Source organism: Pithys albifrons, chromosome 4 (genome assembly GCF_047495875.1).
Source record: "Pithys albifrons albifrons isolate INPA30051 chromosome 4, PitAlb_v1, whole genome shotgun sequence".
NCBI lineage: Eukaryota > Metazoa > Chordata > Aves > Passeriformes > Thamnophilidae > Pithys > Pithys albifrons.
Window position 1 is genome coordinate 67,354,505 of NC_092461.1, and position 16,963 is coordinate 67,371,467.

Sequence of the window (16,963 nt, forward strand, 5' to 3'; positions counted from 1 at the left end):
ACCGGGCCGAGGGGGCGGGGCCAGCGCGGCCGCCATGGTAGCGGGAGGGGCCGCGCGGCCCCCGGTCCGCAAAGGGCCTGTTCCCCATCTTCAAACTTTCACAGTGGTGCGCGTTTCAGCAAACAGAACCGTCAGGATCCACTGTTTGCGAACTGCATGGCTTTTCTGTCAATTAGTACTCAACCCCTTGTTTGCTGGTTATGCCTCTCACTTGTCACGCTAATTAGCCAACAGGCTCAGTTCTTCCAGTCATTCGAGACTGGGATCCCCTATGAGTATGTGGCCCATGAGTCGGTGGTCACCGTCGCTCACTGCCGGAATTACCTTTCACAGAATCACAGAATCAGGTTGGAAAAGGCCTCTGTGATCATTGAGTCCAACCCGTGGCCGGACAGCACTGTGTCAACCAGACCATGGCCCTGAGTGCCACGTCCAGCCTTTCCTTGAACACCTTCAGGGACGGGCACTCCACCACTTCCCTGGGCAGCCCATTCCAATGTCTGATCACATTTTCTGTGAAAGAATTCTTCCCAATGTCCAGCCTAAACCTCCCTTGTACAGCTTAAGCCTATGTCCTCTTGTCCTGTATTTAGTTCTGGGCCCCTCAGTTCAGGAAAGATATTGAGGGGCTGGAGCAAGTCCAGAGAAGAGCAACAAGGCTGGTGAAGGGACTGGAGCACAAGCCCTACGGGGAAAGGCTGAGAGAGCTGGGGTTGTTTAGCCTGGAGAAGAGGAGGCTCAGAGGTGACCTCATCACTGAAGGGCGATTCTAGCCAGGTGGGGGTTGGTCTCTTCTCCCAGGCACTCAGCAATAGGACAAGGGGGCATGGGCTTAAGCTCTGCCAGGGGAAATTTAAGTTGGATATCAGAAAAAAATTCTTTCCAGAGAGAGTAATCAGGCATTGGAATGGCCTGCCCAGATCGGTGGTGAATTCACCGTCCCTGGACATTTTTAAACTGAGATTAGACATGGCACTGAGTGCCATGATCCAGTAAATGGACTGGAGTTGGACCAAGGGTTGGACTTGATGATCTCGGAGGTCTTTTCCAACCCAATTGATTCTATGATTCAATGATAATTCCCTGGGGTAAGAGGCTGCCCCCCACCTGGCTACAACCTGCTCTCAGGCAGTCACAGAGAGCAATGACGTTCCCCCTGAGGCTGCTCTTCAGCCAAACAGCCACAGCTCCCTCAGCTGCTCCTCACAGGATTTGTGTTTCAGACACCTCGCCAGATTCATAACCCTTCTCTGGACCCTTCTCTTTCCCCCAGTTACTGCTCAGTTCTGCTGACTTCATTCCTTCTGGTTTTCATCCAGACAACCTATTCAACTTAGGATTGTCTTTTATCTTTCTTAAAACAAAAGATTAGCCCAATGTGTGGTGTTCACAATGTAGCTGCTTAATCATACCTGTCCAGCTGCATCTACTGATTGACAACTAAAAAAAAAATTGCAAAATTTGACTCAAACACCAATTCAAATCTTGAGGGGCTCAGATCTTGAGGGGCTTGGAGACGGCATGTCCTGCTGCCACTGAGGCACACGAATGTATGTTGGTGTCCCTGCATGTCCCTCTCCCTGTGTGCCCTTTGACTCCTTTCCCTAGGAGGCAAACTGTGTCCATCCCCTCAGGCAGCAGGGGCCCAGCTGTGGCCATGCCAGCAGGCACAGATGGGAGGGTGGGTTTGCCCATGGCCTTCTCTCAGCACCTAGAGATGGAGAAAGGCTTGCAGCCCCTGACAGGAGACTGGCACACCTCATTCCGTGGTGTCAGTGCAATGGTCTGAGTGTGCCTGTGGCACACAAGGGATTTCTCAGGTTTTGCATACAAGGTTGTCTTCAGAACTATAAAGTACCATCTATGATGGCTAAAAACCAAACTAGGTTGTTAACTTAAAATGCTTAAGTAAACTTAAAGAATAAAGGAGTGTTGGTGCTCAAAGTGGTAACTCTTGGGTTCCAGAACACCAGCTTCATTTTAAAAGTGTGAGGTTTGCTTTTGTTTCAGACTTTTCCATATTAAAGATTAAATTTTTTTTTCTAAAGTGGACATTGAGTTTGTAGCTTTAATATTATGATATACCTTGAAACTTGGAGAAAAACACTAGCTGTTTTGTAATTCTGTGGTCTGGTACCAAAATTCACAATGTTGCCTGTCAGAAATTAAAATTAGAAACTTAGAAGTAAAAACTGAAATATCTCTGCTACCTGTCATGTAATGGTTTTACCCCGGCCAGCAACTAAGTGCCCACCCAGTTGTTCACGCACTTCCCACCAGTGGGATGAGGGAGAGAATGAGAAGAGCAAAAGCCAAAAACTCATGGGTTGAGATAAAGACAGTTCAATAGGTGAGAAAACCACTCATGCAAACAAAGCAACACAAGGAATTAATTCACCACTTCCCATCAGCAGGCAGGTGTACAAATGCCATCACTTCAAACGTCCTCTCCTTCCTTCTTTTCCCAGCTCTTTGTGCTGAGCAAAACAGCATATGATATGGGATGTCCCTCTAGTCTGCTGGGGTCAACTGTCCTGCCTGTGTGCCCTCCCAGCTCTGTGTGTACCTCCAGCCTGCTCACTGGTGGGGTGTGGTAAGAAGAAGAAAAGGCGTTGGTGCTGTGTAAGCCCTGCTCAACAATAGCCAAAGCACCACTGTGTTATCAACACTATTTTTTTAGTCACAAATCCAAAATATAGCATTTATGGAAAATTAACTCCAGCCTAGACAGGACAGAGAACTTTTAACTGTGACCTGAATGATGAACTGTAATACAGTGAAGCTGCAGCTGGAGCAGCCATCAAACCATTCTGTGTTGTTTCCAGTGCCATTCAGTTCACACACCCATTGCTTTCTAATCAATCTCTCTATAGACCCTGTTGACACCAGCTTACAGTTCAGAAACACTGATAACGGTTGCAAATGGAGCTGGGATCTCATAGAACCGTCTAAGCTGGACTAAAACTCTGTGCTTATGTTCATGCCTTCACAGGCAGTCAAACTCTCAGTGAGAATGTGGACAGAACAGTCTCTTTCAGCCCACAAACAATACAGTAAAAACCCATATGGTCTGGTACCCAGATCCATCTCCAGGGTTGATGCTACCAGCTCTACACTGGTGACAATATTGTTCCTATGGCAAATTTAGATAGGAATAATTGTGTTATTTTCTACAGAACTGTACTGTGCACTTGACAAAGAAGAATGGCATCACTGAGAAGATATTCTGTGTATATATATGTATATAACATATATAATACATTTCATGCAGCTCACACATTCTGAACTTAATATGCAGATCATGTTTGTTTGCAAAGAACTCTTAGTATTTTCCTTGGTTTAGGAAAAGAGTTAAACCTGAATAAAAATAGGATCCTGCCTTGGTTGGCTCCTTTATTTTAAGCATTTTAATGAGGACTATGTCAAGCATAAAACCGTGATCACATGTTGTTTTTTTCAGTTTTCCTTGCATTGCTACATGGTGCTCAGCTGCTGTCAAGTCAAAGTATCCTGTAGTGATGCACACTGAATTAGTAGAGAGGATATCTAAACCGTAATCACTTTAAAAGCCAGATAACTTCATTATGAAATCAGTTTTTTATAATTGAATATTTCATATTTTGACAGGCATATCATCCCTAAACATTGGCATTATTCCTGTCTGTCTGTCTCTGTGATTGTGTCCTCTGGTTAAGGCTGCCACTAACATTTCAAGACATTACCTGAATATAATTTTTTTTCTCAGTAAAATTTATATGGTCACAGATGTCTGGAAATTTAAATCTGTCTAACCCAAGCAGCCATTTTAATTTGCATAACATGATTATTTTGGCCAATGTTTTCTCACTCAACTATAGATTTAAAATGTTTAATTACTCTCTGGCAGCTCTAGTTCCTTAATTAAATTTGGTCCTGTTTTTTTCTTTATGTCTGAAATACTCTTCAATTATCCTAGATATTTTCCTTCCAGAGATGAAAACTAGCAGCATTTGCAATCTTCTGTTTAGGAGCGAGCCAAGTCCTTTTTTTTCCCAAAATTTCACTGCAGTCATTGCTGTCCAGAATCAAATATATAATTAGGACACAAGTAAAAATAACAAAAACCAGTAATTAAATCTCAACCCACTCACCACCCCACAATTTGAATATAACTTCAGAGAGGAAAAGGAAATAAGAAAGAAGTCAGAAAAAAGGTAAAATTAATAGTAATTTTCTTACAAAGAGATTTAAAAGAATAGCATTGTAGAGGCTTTAAACGGGGTTATCAAGGTAGTGATGGACAACAAAATCGACATTTTTAGGTTTATGAACATTAAGGAACAACCAGTATAAAGGTCTTGGAGGTTGAGACAGAGCTGAAATTTGATGTGATTAAATGCTCATTGAACTGAGATGGAATAAGACAGGCGATATAATCCCAGATCTTTGAACTTCAAGGACTGATGATGCCACATTCAATTTACTGTGTAAACAAAACTAGCACAAAATATTTGAGATACAAACCAATTACATATTGGAACAATGGGATTATCCAAAAACTCAGAAATACATAGGAGAACTTTTTATCTTCTAGGGAGCACATAAATTTGGAAGGTAATTTTCAATATCATGAAAAACAGGAATGAAAGTATTTTCAAACAGTAAATAAAAAGTACATATTTAAAGTGAAAAAAAGTCTTGTGGTTTATTTAAATATATCTATATCTAGAGAAGTAGGAACACTAGAGGAGAGGGTATAATTAGTTTACTTGGTTACAGTACATTCCTTAGCTAAAAATGGTTTATCTGGCAGTATGTAGTCTGTGTGCAATATGTGGGATCTCATGTTCTATCTGCTGGTTTTTTTTTTTCTCGAAGGAAATAGGGAATAACTGTTTGGATTGGGTTTATTTGTCAGACACCTATCTCTGCTCTTCCAGGAAAAGACTCCTGCCTTTAGTGCTCTGAAAACAAGGTATTCAGAAAGATCTGTCAGCAATGTTCCTAGATAAAAGTGTTCAAAGGAAGATGTCATCTGGCAGAATCAGGACAACCATTGATAGTTTAATGTGGGTTTTGTGGGACTTCCCAGAATTGGAACTTGGCTGCTGTATTTCACTGAGTTTTTACTGCAATAGGCTAAGTCTTACATAGAAAATACAATTTCCTTTCAATTTCGCTTTGGCAGTTATGACCTGCCTAAATAGTGAGAGATTCTTTCTGTTCTGGGGCTGTCCAGTATTGGATTTCCAACAGCACTGGACTTGGAGACCTAGCAGCGGGAGGGGAAGCTTGAGGTGGATATTGCTGAGGTGTTCACTTTGTAGTTACTTTGAGAAGGCACAATATCATTGTAGAAACTCATGAGAAGTATCTGATCTGGTAAGTGAGGCAGCTGGAAGAGTACAAGAGAGCTTTAGGAGTGAAGTTTTTTGCTGAAATCACAGGACATCAGTAGCTCTTTTGAACATTCCCTCTCCACTCTTGAGAAATTTTTGTGAGAGATACTTTGACAATTTACTGTTCCTCTCCATCCTTTAGATTGTGAATGTATAATTTAGAATTGGATTGGCTTCATGCAGAATTTCTGTGGTAAATTTCCAGGTTGTTTGGTTTTGGAGTTGTTTTTTGGGGGGGTTGGGGTTTTTTCCCCCTAATTACTTAGAGTGTGGAGACTGAAGATATGTAAGATAGAAACTTTTAAATTTCCAGGTTGTTTGGGTTTGGCTTTTGGTTTTGTTTTGGTTTTGTTTGTTTGTTTGTTTGTTTTGTTTTGTTCTTGGCTTTTGGTTTTGTTTTGGTTTTTTGTTTGTTTGTTTGTTTGTTTTGTTTTGTTCTTGTTGTTTGTTGGTTTTTGAGACTTCCTTATCCCTACATTTCTCTTTTCTGATGCATGAATATGTTATCTACACTTCATTTGGGCACCTATTTGGGAGCTATCTATCTAGCAAAAAGGAAGTAGAAATCAACTCCAAATTAGTTTTTAAAAAGTTGATATATTTTATCAGCTGTTTTATAATAATAGAATATTATAATTTTATATTTTGTAATAAATGAATCCTCCCTTAGAAATATCACAGCAGGTGAAATGTAGTGTGTGCACAAATCTTTCCAGAATCATTCACTGTGCTGATGAACCTAGTTTTGTTTCAGTTGCAGAAATTTGATAAACTAGATAATAGACAAAAAATTATGCAAACTAGTCAACTCACCAGATCTTTTCTATTGATTTCAGAGAAAGGTTTGTCTAACTCAGGATTTAAGAGGTTTAGGTAGACTTCTAATTCTGTTCTCCTTAAAACAAAAAACACCAATACAAATTGTTTGGTGTGGTCCCAAAAGACTTTTTGGAAACAAAAAACTTTCTAATGCATCCTGAGTATTTTTAGAGCTTGAATGAATTGTAAAGGGAAAATTTCCTGCTTGCGTTAGAAAGGAAAAAATGCGAGTTACCACCAGGTGGTGCTCACACAACAAATAAGCAGGACTCACAGGCTGGGCTTTAAGGTCAACACTTCAGAAGTTTTCCTCCCAGCTAATACCATTGCCACATCACTTTGTAATTTTCAGTATTGTCTTCTTATTGCTGTGGAGGCTGAGAGCTGTAGCTGTGAACCAATGCCACACAGCTCTAAGTTCTACATACATAGAGACCAAAAAGACCATATACAGCATTCTGTTCCTCCACTGATTCAAGCAAACAGGTTAAAAACATGTTAAGTAACAGCCATGGAAAGTCTCAGAAGTTTTGACAAAATGCTACCAATGAACTAAAGGTCAAGTTGAGATGTTTTCTTTACCTTCAGTATAGTTCTCACCTGCATGAATACCTTTATATTTCATTACTGCAAACATAAAGAGACGCCTGAGAAGTGACATTGTACAGCAGGCACTTGAAAAAGAATTTGTAGAGAAATAGTCTCTGTACAGAACAGCATCCCTACCAATTCAACTTATCTGAAATTGAGTCATTTACCCTGTAAATTATTCAAAGAAAAACATATTTCCCACACAGTCCTCTTAATATAAATATCCCACGGTTACAGAGTTGTGGAAAGTATCAGTTGTCCTTGAGTCTTTTTTCCCTCCTGTCTGTCAGTGCCGAGGTTTATCATAACTTAACGTGAAATTTTACAAAATATCACTTGAAGTACAGGCAAGAAATTATCAGGAATTTAATCCCAGGAAATACTAATTTATTCTTTAATTTGTTAGTGATAATTGCAACGCATGGATTTTTAAATTTCTGTCTCTCGTAAGTAGAATTGCACACAGTTCTCACACATACTTTCACATTATTTGCACTGAGTATTATAAAATTTGATTAAGTCCCCAGTTCTTCTGTAAAAAAAACTACAATTGTCTTGGGGGTTTTTTGTTGTTTTGAGTTTTTTTTCTCTTTACTTAAAGATCTTAGTTGCAGAGTAATGCTTAGAAAGGCACATCTAGGAACAATAAACCACATTAAACTGTGTTCTGGACCCTGAGGGGTGCTTGTTCTTTTTTATCCTTTGTTGTTTCTTCTTTCTTCCTTCTTGGAACACAGTTTGCCATGATCCATGATCCTTTTTTTTTTATTACTTTTTTAGAACAGAATTAAGAGTGTACCAGGGAATATGGGCAATACTTCAACCTCATTCACTTAAGCTTCTGACTTTTAATTCAGCACAAGCTCTAAAAAGTCATCTATGGGCATCCTGCCCATGCAACCTTTCCTTTCATTTCTGCATTTTACATTTCTCATTTTTGTCAGTTCTTTAATCTTCTCTCATTGCTGAAACAGTAAATAGAAGCAATGAGACAGGAAAAAAGAATTAAAGGAGGTGAATAACAAGAGACAGCTGTTGGCTGCTACTCTGCAGCCACAACAGTATCTTCCAGGCTCTTACAGTCAAATCACCCTCCTATTAGTCTGCATTAGTGGGGGCTGCCCATGGTGGAGTCCTAGAACTTGCCACACCTTGCAAGCTGAGAGAGGATGAACACCACCTGTGTGTGAACTTTGGAGAAGGACATAATCTGAAAAAACGTCTATAAGAATTCTGGAAAAAGAGACATCTCCTGTGAGTCTTTGAAGTAGTCTGTACAAAGCAAAAGCACAGGAGTTCAGGGAAGGTTACTCACTATGGTGCAAGCTCATAGATTGATGCTTGCAGGTTTCTGCAAACTAGAGTAACTGGGAGTGAACTGCAACTTATTTTTAGAAGTAAAATGTTTTTCTTCCATTAATTTTCCATTTTTAGTATCAGGTTTGGCCTTTGTTCAAGCAGGATGAAAAATTAAAATCTTAAAATATGTATATATGGCCAGGCTTCATGAATGAAGATTTGCAACGGCTCTCCCCACGTGGGTGTGCCCTTCAAGCCTGTGCAATGGATTTTTTAGGTGAGGCACAGCATGTGCAGAACTGGCCCCAGCCTTTGCTCCTAAGGTTCATCTGCCACGAAAGAGCAAGCTTAGACGGTGACAGTGAAGTCCTCAGGAGTAATCTTGAAATATATTAATGAGCAGAATTACATAGGTCATTCATTTTTAATGATTTATTTTTTGTTTTGTTTATAGAGTTTGAAGTAGCTTGAATTTCCAAATGAATAACTTAATAGAGTTGGAATATCCTAATTAGTAATGATGCTAATAGATATTTTGACAGGTTAAAAATGTGAAGTTTTTTCTCCAAAATATTTTTATGGACAAATATTTTTTGAAACCAAAGCTCTTTCCTCACTTACATGTCAGGTCTGATAATCTGGTACTTTGCAGTCAAAAAATCACTTGAGTGAGAAAATTCTGCTCACCTGTATTTATAGGAGGGGAGGGTTAGGCAGTTCTGCAGTCCTGCCCCTCTTCCCCACAGATGACTCTGACAATACTCTTGACGTTCTCCAAGTTCTTCACCTAGTAGTCTAGTTGCTCACGTCTGAGTGAAGGCACTCTCTTTTTATCTGCCTTGCTGTGGCACTACATTTCAGACTGTCTGATGTGAAATTATGTTCTTGTCAAATATGTTAACAAATGTTGGTCTAGCTAGTGAAAGAGTATGTTTAAAACGGTCCCATGTTGGAGAGTGAGGGAAGTTTTTGTGTTCGGTGATGATTCGTGATACCTGACATCCCCCCATTCATTACTAATCAGGGAAGGGCTGCTGGTTCTTACAGCGCTAACAAACAGCATTAGCAGGGCTTATATTATTAAAAGAGTTAATTCATGGTTCTGTTGTGATTTGCCATTTAGCAGCTACAAGCTGTTAATGGGTCACTCTGCCTTCAAAAAACAGGTTGCCGGGACTCTGTTTATGTAAATCTCGACTCCTCTCTCTGACTTGTTTTGTATTTAAGTGAAAAGTACTTACTATTCTCCGGTTTACTGTGTAATTCTACATAATGAGACACTAAGGGCAAAACCTTCCCAAGATGGATATTCCAAGGCTGTACAGTTATGATGGAGTCAAACTGCCTGGAAAGACTCTTCCTCATGGAATATTTTGCATAATCCAGGTCTCATGTGTGACTGCACAAGTACTCAGTGGCTATAGGACATTTTTGTCCTTGTTTGAAATTACTCAGTATTACATGGCATCAGCTTCTTATTCTATTGGATTTGTATCAATCTGCTGTCAAAATTTTGGAAGTTTGGTCACTGTTTGAAACTGTTGATTTATTAAGGTTTGTTTTTATGTATCTCTACCCTCACGACTGTGGAACTGCATTTGATATTGCTCGTTTTGCCAGGTAGCTGGCATTGGTCCAGGAATCGAAGATACTAGCAAGGTGTAGCACTTTCAGATATACAAGCGTTAGTCCAGCAGTCAGAACAACTGCTGTGGATGAGTGCTATCAGCCTACTCCTTACAGGAGAGAAATAGTAGCAAGATAGAGATCTTTGATCAGAGAGATTTCTGTTGTAGTGACACCTCTGGTACAGCACATCTGGGAAGTATGCTCCATTTGTATTAGGAAACAATTTAATTGATTGTTATTGTGAAAGATAAGGGGGGGGGGATGGCGAAGTGCTCAACAGAATATTATTGCATTAAGTAATAAGAAATGAGCATATTTTTGGCCATTGAGGGACCTTTCTGTATTGCTCTTATTAGTAATGACATTAAACTCAATTTGCTTGTCTAAATATACCCTGAATTTTAAAAACCTTCCCACTTCTGAATTTGACTGGAATACTAGATTGCGCAGTTGGACATCTGGATCATTTCAGTCATCATAAGCTGCTTTCACTGCTAACGAAGGAGGCCAGTATGGAGAATTTGTATTGGAGTCTGGAGGCTTGATTGAACGAAAGATGTATGCTGGTTTAAGGTGAAGTATGGGTTGCAGGATTCCAGATTGCAATCTGTGACTTGAGGAGCTGCTACCTGTCAACCGCATGGAGATAACTATTCATGTGTGTTCTAAGTGTGTGACAAAAATAAAGAAACATGACTTAGATTACCTATCTGTAAGTGAATATTGTAACCTTACAAAAAGTTCAAGTTGGGTGTTTTGATTTAGGTTACAATACCTTTGAAAGGGTTAAAAATAAAAGTGTTGAAAGAGACTGAATGTAACAGGAGCAGTTCAGTCATCAGAATAATTATGCTGGCAGCACAGTCCAAAACTTTTTCACATGCAGACGAACTTGGAGAGCCTTCAGGCTGTAATGTGATCTGTAGGGGTTAACTGTTCAACTAGTTAATTATTGTACCTTTTGTTACAACTGCAGGTGAAGTTTGCTACAAATCAACAACTGAAGGCTATAGAAAGCAAAATTCAGTCTGAATTCTGTGAATGTTGAAAAGTTGAGATTTACAGGGAAACGTTTGTTGTATTTTAATTTACTAAAATTATCAGTTACTCCTGTATTTTAAGTACTTCCACCACATCTCTGAGAAAAGTCAGCATATTGCCCTGCAATAGAACTTTATGACAGAGGCTGGGGTTTTTTTCCAAGTTACTGAAGTGGCTACAGACACAGAAGAATGTCTAATGGGATTTGGCGTCTAAATACTTTTAAAAATCTGGTCAAAAGTGATTTGCTTAGGATTATGGTGCAAACCTGTGATAGAGACTTGAACGGAAGTTTTAGGAAAGGTTTGTCTGAAAAAATTTATCTCCAGAAACATACACTAATATTTGCCAATTTTTACAATGAATTTATTTCCATCAATATCTGACACAGTACAGGTTCTCGCTTGTTTAGTTTTGCTAAAATTGAAGATGAAACAGCTTCCTTCCTATTATAACAAACTACCTTTTAGCATCCTGAAAATTCACTTCTATTGTAGAATTTCCAACTTCATTCTTTTTCTGAATATACGTGTAACTCATTTGTTCTTTGACTTTGAGAGACCATGGCATGAGGTTAATACCAAGAAGTGGTCAGAATTTTAAATATAGACTAGAGACAGAGTTTCTGTTGACATTTGAAAAAACTGAGCTCTTCCATTAACCATATGCAGCATAGGTCAGTTAAAAATTAAGGCAGGATGGAAGTAAATTATTTCCTTCTTCATGGCTTAAAAAAAGGAAAATGAATCTGAAATTCAAAGGTTTTTTAACAAACCAGTCTCATAGGGCTGAATAAATTAAACTGTCAGACTTTAGTCATTACACATCTTCCTGTGTGAAGCATGGAAATTGGAAGCACAGACTGTGCATATTATGTTAATACTATTTACTCTACTTGGTATCCATGACGTATTCTGGTGAGTCTAAGCTACAAAGGAATTATGCCTTACAGAAAAGAAAGAGAACTAAGGTTAATGAAACAGCATCTTGGCACTACAGCTAAGTAAAACACATCTCTGACTAGAGTGCTGAACAGTATTGGGGCTATTCATGAGCTATTCTGCAGATGCTATGGCTCACATTAGCATGTATAGCACCAAATCATCCTGTCAAAGAACCCTTTCTCTGTTCAATGGTGTAACAAGGCATCGATTGTGATTGTTGGATTATAGAGTCTGTGTACTGAGATTCGTGCAAGATGCTAAAATGACACAAAGGGCCATTTTCTTCACAAGAATCCAGAAGTGCAACTTTCATAAAATATCAAAATATCAAGAAAGACTACATTTAGAACCAACTTTCTATTTTGTTATGCTTTAGTATTCTGTAGTGTCTTACATGATGCTTTAATTTCACAATAAATAAACTTTTCAGTTCCACCAAAGAGTTATTTGTCTTCAAATCATTTAGAGAAAATCTAGTGATTTACCCCAGGGTAGAAACTTACTTTGTTATATTGGGTGACATCCTGAAGCCCATGGGATTATTTGAAAGTAGGCAATTTCTTTTCAGGTAAGGATGAGATGAGACCCTAAGATGAGACCCTAATGAGTATCTTTTTCTGCTCTACATGTACATCAACAGAACAAACACCAAACCACTACTGAATATTAAATCATTCTTTTATGCTATATAACATAGACCTGCTAAAACACAGAGCTGATATTTCAGGAGTTAGTGACTGTCTCTAGGGCTACAGTTGGCCTCCCATATGCCATTAGGCTGACACCAATTAGTTTTACTTTGGAAAACTTTAACATTTATTATAGTCATTAGAAGACTGAGCATTAGTTAGCTAGTACAACAAAGGTGCAAGGTGTGGTATGGATATGCATGTGATATTCATGCTCTGGTGTCTTAGCACTATAGTGTCCTGTGAAGTTCCTGGTGATTCTGCAGCTGGAACAAGAATGATCTTACTACATTTTCTTTGGAGTCAACTCCAAGGGTCACAGCATTGCAAAGACAGGTAAAGTCATGGCACTGGAAGCCACCAGTTCTGCATTGTGGCTATCAAAGTCCAGCTGTAACTTTACAGTATAATGACATGCTGAAAAACCTTTTATGCCTAATAGCACTAAGCAGTATTCCATGCATGCACCTCACTGTGCAGTGAGTGAGTAGATCACCGTCACTCAGTCCTGCCACCAGAACAAGGCATACTTCCAAACAGATGAGAGGGTTCCTCCCTCTGGCCAGCCACAAGCACTTGCTCTCATCTTCCCAGTCCACTTCTGAGGGCTTCCAGACCAAAGCTGTGGTGAATATGCTCTGTAACATGACTTGAAAGGGACAGCAGTGCCTTTTCCTGGCCATGGGAAGAATTTTCTGGGTCTTGAAATAGCAGCACTTACAAAGAAAGTTTGTTTTCTTAATCTGAACAAAATTTTAGAATACAATTCTTTACTGCGAGGGTGGTGAGACAGGGGAAGAGGCTGCCCAGGGAGATTGTGGATCCTCCTTCGCTGGAGGTGTTCAAGGCCAGATTGGACAAGGCCTTGAGCAACTTGGTCTAAAAAGTGGTGTCCCTGACCATGGCACTGAGGGGTTGGGACTAGGTGATTTTTAAGGTTCCTTTCAACCCTTCACATTTTATGATTCTATAGAAGTGCTCTGCCAGGGGTGAAATGGTGGATTGAGCTGTTTTCATTGTATTTTTGTTTTGTTTTGTTTTTTTTTCAAAATAAGACACAGTAACCATTTTCCCCCAATTGGGTCCCCATGGGCAGCCAAGGCTGTTACATATTAAATAGGAGGGTCATTCGCTGGTGGTGCTGACTTTGAGAGTTCCAGATAGGTCCATGGACTGCCTTAGAGATGTGCAAAAACAGGAGAAAGGTCAAAAAGGTTAAGGAAAAAAAAGGTAAAATTGCACATATTTAGTGACAGTAAGTGTGGTGAATCGGAGATGGGGGGAGGTGGGGAGACATTCTTGTGACTTCAAAGAAGCCAATATGTTCCTAAGAGAGGATCAAAACTCAAGAATTTGATCTGAGAGAAACTGAAGTCCTGCTCATTTCTGAAAATAGCATATTTGATGTCAAGGAAACTTCTGAAAGAAGTTATAGAATCATAGAATCAGTTGGGTTGGAAAAGACCTCCGAGATCATCAAGTCCAACCCTTGTTCCAACTCCAGTCCATTTACTAGATCATGGCACTCAGTGCCATGTCCAATCTGCATTTAAAAATCTCCAGGGATGGTGAATCCACCACCTCTCTGGGCAGCCCATTCCAATGCCTGATTACTCTCTCTGTAAAGAATTTTTTTCTGATATCCAACTTAAATTTCCCCTGGCAGAGCTTAAGCCCGTGCCCCCTTGTCCTATTGCTGAGTGCCTGGGAGAAGAGACCAGCCCCCACCTGGCTAGAACTTCCCTTCAGGTAGTTATAGACAGTGCTGAGGTCACCTCTTCTCCAGGCTAAACAACCCCAACTCGCTCAGCCTCTCCTCATAGGACTTGTGCTCCAGTCCCTTCACCAGCCTTGTTGCTCTTCTCTGGACCCGCTCCAGCACCTCAATATCCTTTCCAAACTGAGGGGCCCAGAACTGAACACAGTACTCAAGGTGTGGCCTCACCAATGCAGAGTACAGGGGAAGGATCACTTCCCTGGTCCTGCTGGCCATGCTATTTTTGATACAGGACAGGATCCCATTGGCCTTCTTGGCCACCTGGGCACACTGTTGGCTCATGTTGAGCTTCCTGTCAATTAGTACTCCAAGGTCCCTTTCTGCCTGGCTGCTCTCCAGCCACTCTGTGCCCAGCCTGTAGTGCTGCATGGGGTTGTTGTGGCCAAAGTGCAGGACCCGCCACTTGGTCTTATTGAACTTCATCCCATTGGAATCAGCCCATCTCTCAAGTCTATCCAGATCCCTCTGCAGAGCCCTCCTGCCTTCCAGCAGGTCGACACTCCCTCCCAACTTGGTGTCATCAGCAAATTTGCTGGTGATGGACTCAATCCTCTCATCTAAATCATCAATAAAGATGTTAAACAGGACTGGACCCAACACAGACCCCTGGGGAACACCACTGGTGACTGGCCGCTGTTGGAAGAAATTTGAACTTAGAAGTTTTTGTGCACAGCCCAGGCCATGGAGAGGGAAACGGGGCCTCTGTATCCTTGAGCCTGCTTCAAGAAGAGCAGTAAACAATAGATAGAATGCAGCAGCTGCCAGGAGAAGCAGGTAAACACATTGATACAGAAAGGCATAGTTTTGAGAAAAGCACCAATCCAGCTGGTAGCACGCCCTAGCCATAGACCAATGATATTCCTGTACTATTCGTAGACTGAGAGAATATGCGATATGTGTGTGTGTGATGTAAACAATGAGTTAGAACGCTGATCATACTCCTATGGAGGTTACATCGTGATTCTCGCGCCGGAACCTGGAGAGCTCAAAAACCCAACATTTCTTACTTTAGGCCGCCAGCTGGATGCAGCTCCGTTCACCAGCACTCTCTGGGCCCAACCCTCCAGCCAGCTCCTAATCCAGGAGAGGGTACACTTGTCCAAGCCATGGGCTACCAGCTTTTCCAGGAGTATATTATGGGAGACAGTGTCAAAGGCCTTGCTGAAGTCCAGATAGACCAAGCTGAGTACATTGACAATTTTCTTGCCTTTGGTGTGCATCTTGAAGGTTGTGTTATGATACAATTTGGAGGCAGATATTTCTGCTGAAAGAAAATAGAATTTTCTAAACCATTTGTCACAGATACAAAATGACCTAAAATGAAAGTGTAATGATAGCTCTGTTGCAATGTAATACGTAAGAATAATTATAAAAGTGACATGTAGCACTATTTAGAGAAGATTCTAATTTTTTTTTATTAGACAGAAAGTGACTAATGAAATTATTTGCATTTAGCACTGTGGAATGCTATGAATTAATTTATACATGACATTAATATTTCTCTTTAAACCAGCATAACCTATTCTTAATTTGCTTTGCTGATCAAAATATACAGATATAATAAATTTGAGGATGAGAGGAAATTACCAAGTTCCAGAAGGCTGTTTCATAGCATATTTTATTAAGTGAAAACTTGGGCAGAGTATTTAGAGAATCTATAATACAACTTCTCTTTATTAACAGTAAAGTTAAATGTGTTGCTTCATTCACTTTAGATTCAGCAACAAGACAAAGTTATGACAAGATAAATCTAGTATATGGAAAGAAGAAAAAACTCCAAATATAATTAAAAATAATATAGACCCCAGGATACTACTTTGTTAAAAGAAATAGAACAACAAAGGAATTTAGGTGAACATATCATGGGAAAACTGGGTAAAGAGAGAGACCTTTAAGGATCCCTCAGATACTTTTGCAGCTGACTCAGTGATGAATGTACTCAATATACACTTTGTTGATTTTGCTGTTTCATTCTACAATTTCATTTGAATGGGTGGTGAGGAGTCACAAAATTCACTCAATAAGAATTATGTTGCTGCAGAAGAGAAATATCCAAGAAAGAAATAAGACTATGCAATGTATGTGTCACCTAGGAATTTATACTCTAATTAAAAAAATTAATCCTAGGCAAATTTACACGAGAAAGGAAGAAATCAAGGAAACCCAGTATGGTTTTGTGCTATGTTAATTTTAGCAGACTTTATGCTTTTGTCCAGACAGCACAAGTGGGCTGTAGAATACAAAACAAAGCTGGAAAACTGCTGTGCATCTGCTTTGCTTTGTTCCGAGGGAGTGACAAATATGGTTCCCACCAGACTTCAAAAGGCCGATCTAACTGGTTGAAAGATATGAAACCCTGAAACTGTATAAATACACATGAAGTGTTAAAATAAAATGTTTAAATCCAAACAACAGGACCTTTCTATAATCTACAAATATTCCACTGCATAAACAGGCCACCTCAGAGTGGCGGAGATTGTAAAGGGAACAAGTCTCCCTTGAAGGAAGGCCTTTTGCAGAAAGCTGGCATTTGTGTTAAAATTGCTCTTTGATGTAGACTGCACCAATCTGACAAGCCTCTAACCACTGTGAAAGACTCTGCAACTGCTTATCAAGCAGGGAAAATGTCAAAAAGCAACATGATTTATTTGCCAGCAATAAGGGGAGGCACTCTACACTACAATGGGCTTGACCTAGGGCCCTTTAAATTTAACAAGAGAATTTTGTAAGTCCTGAGCAACTACACCTCCAGGAAATCATGGGGAAGAAAAAACCACTTCATCAACCTCTCCTGCC

The 16,963-nt window shown here is 40.0% G+C and overlaps 1 protein-coding gene across 1 annotated transcript in view; it reads right to left on the minus strand.

Annotated features, from left to right (window-relative positions):
* SDCBP (syndecan binding protein) overlaps positions 1-16,963 on the minus strand; it is a 101,061-nt gene that overhangs the window by 72,485 nt on the left and 11,613 nt on the right. The window lies entirely within an intron of this gene.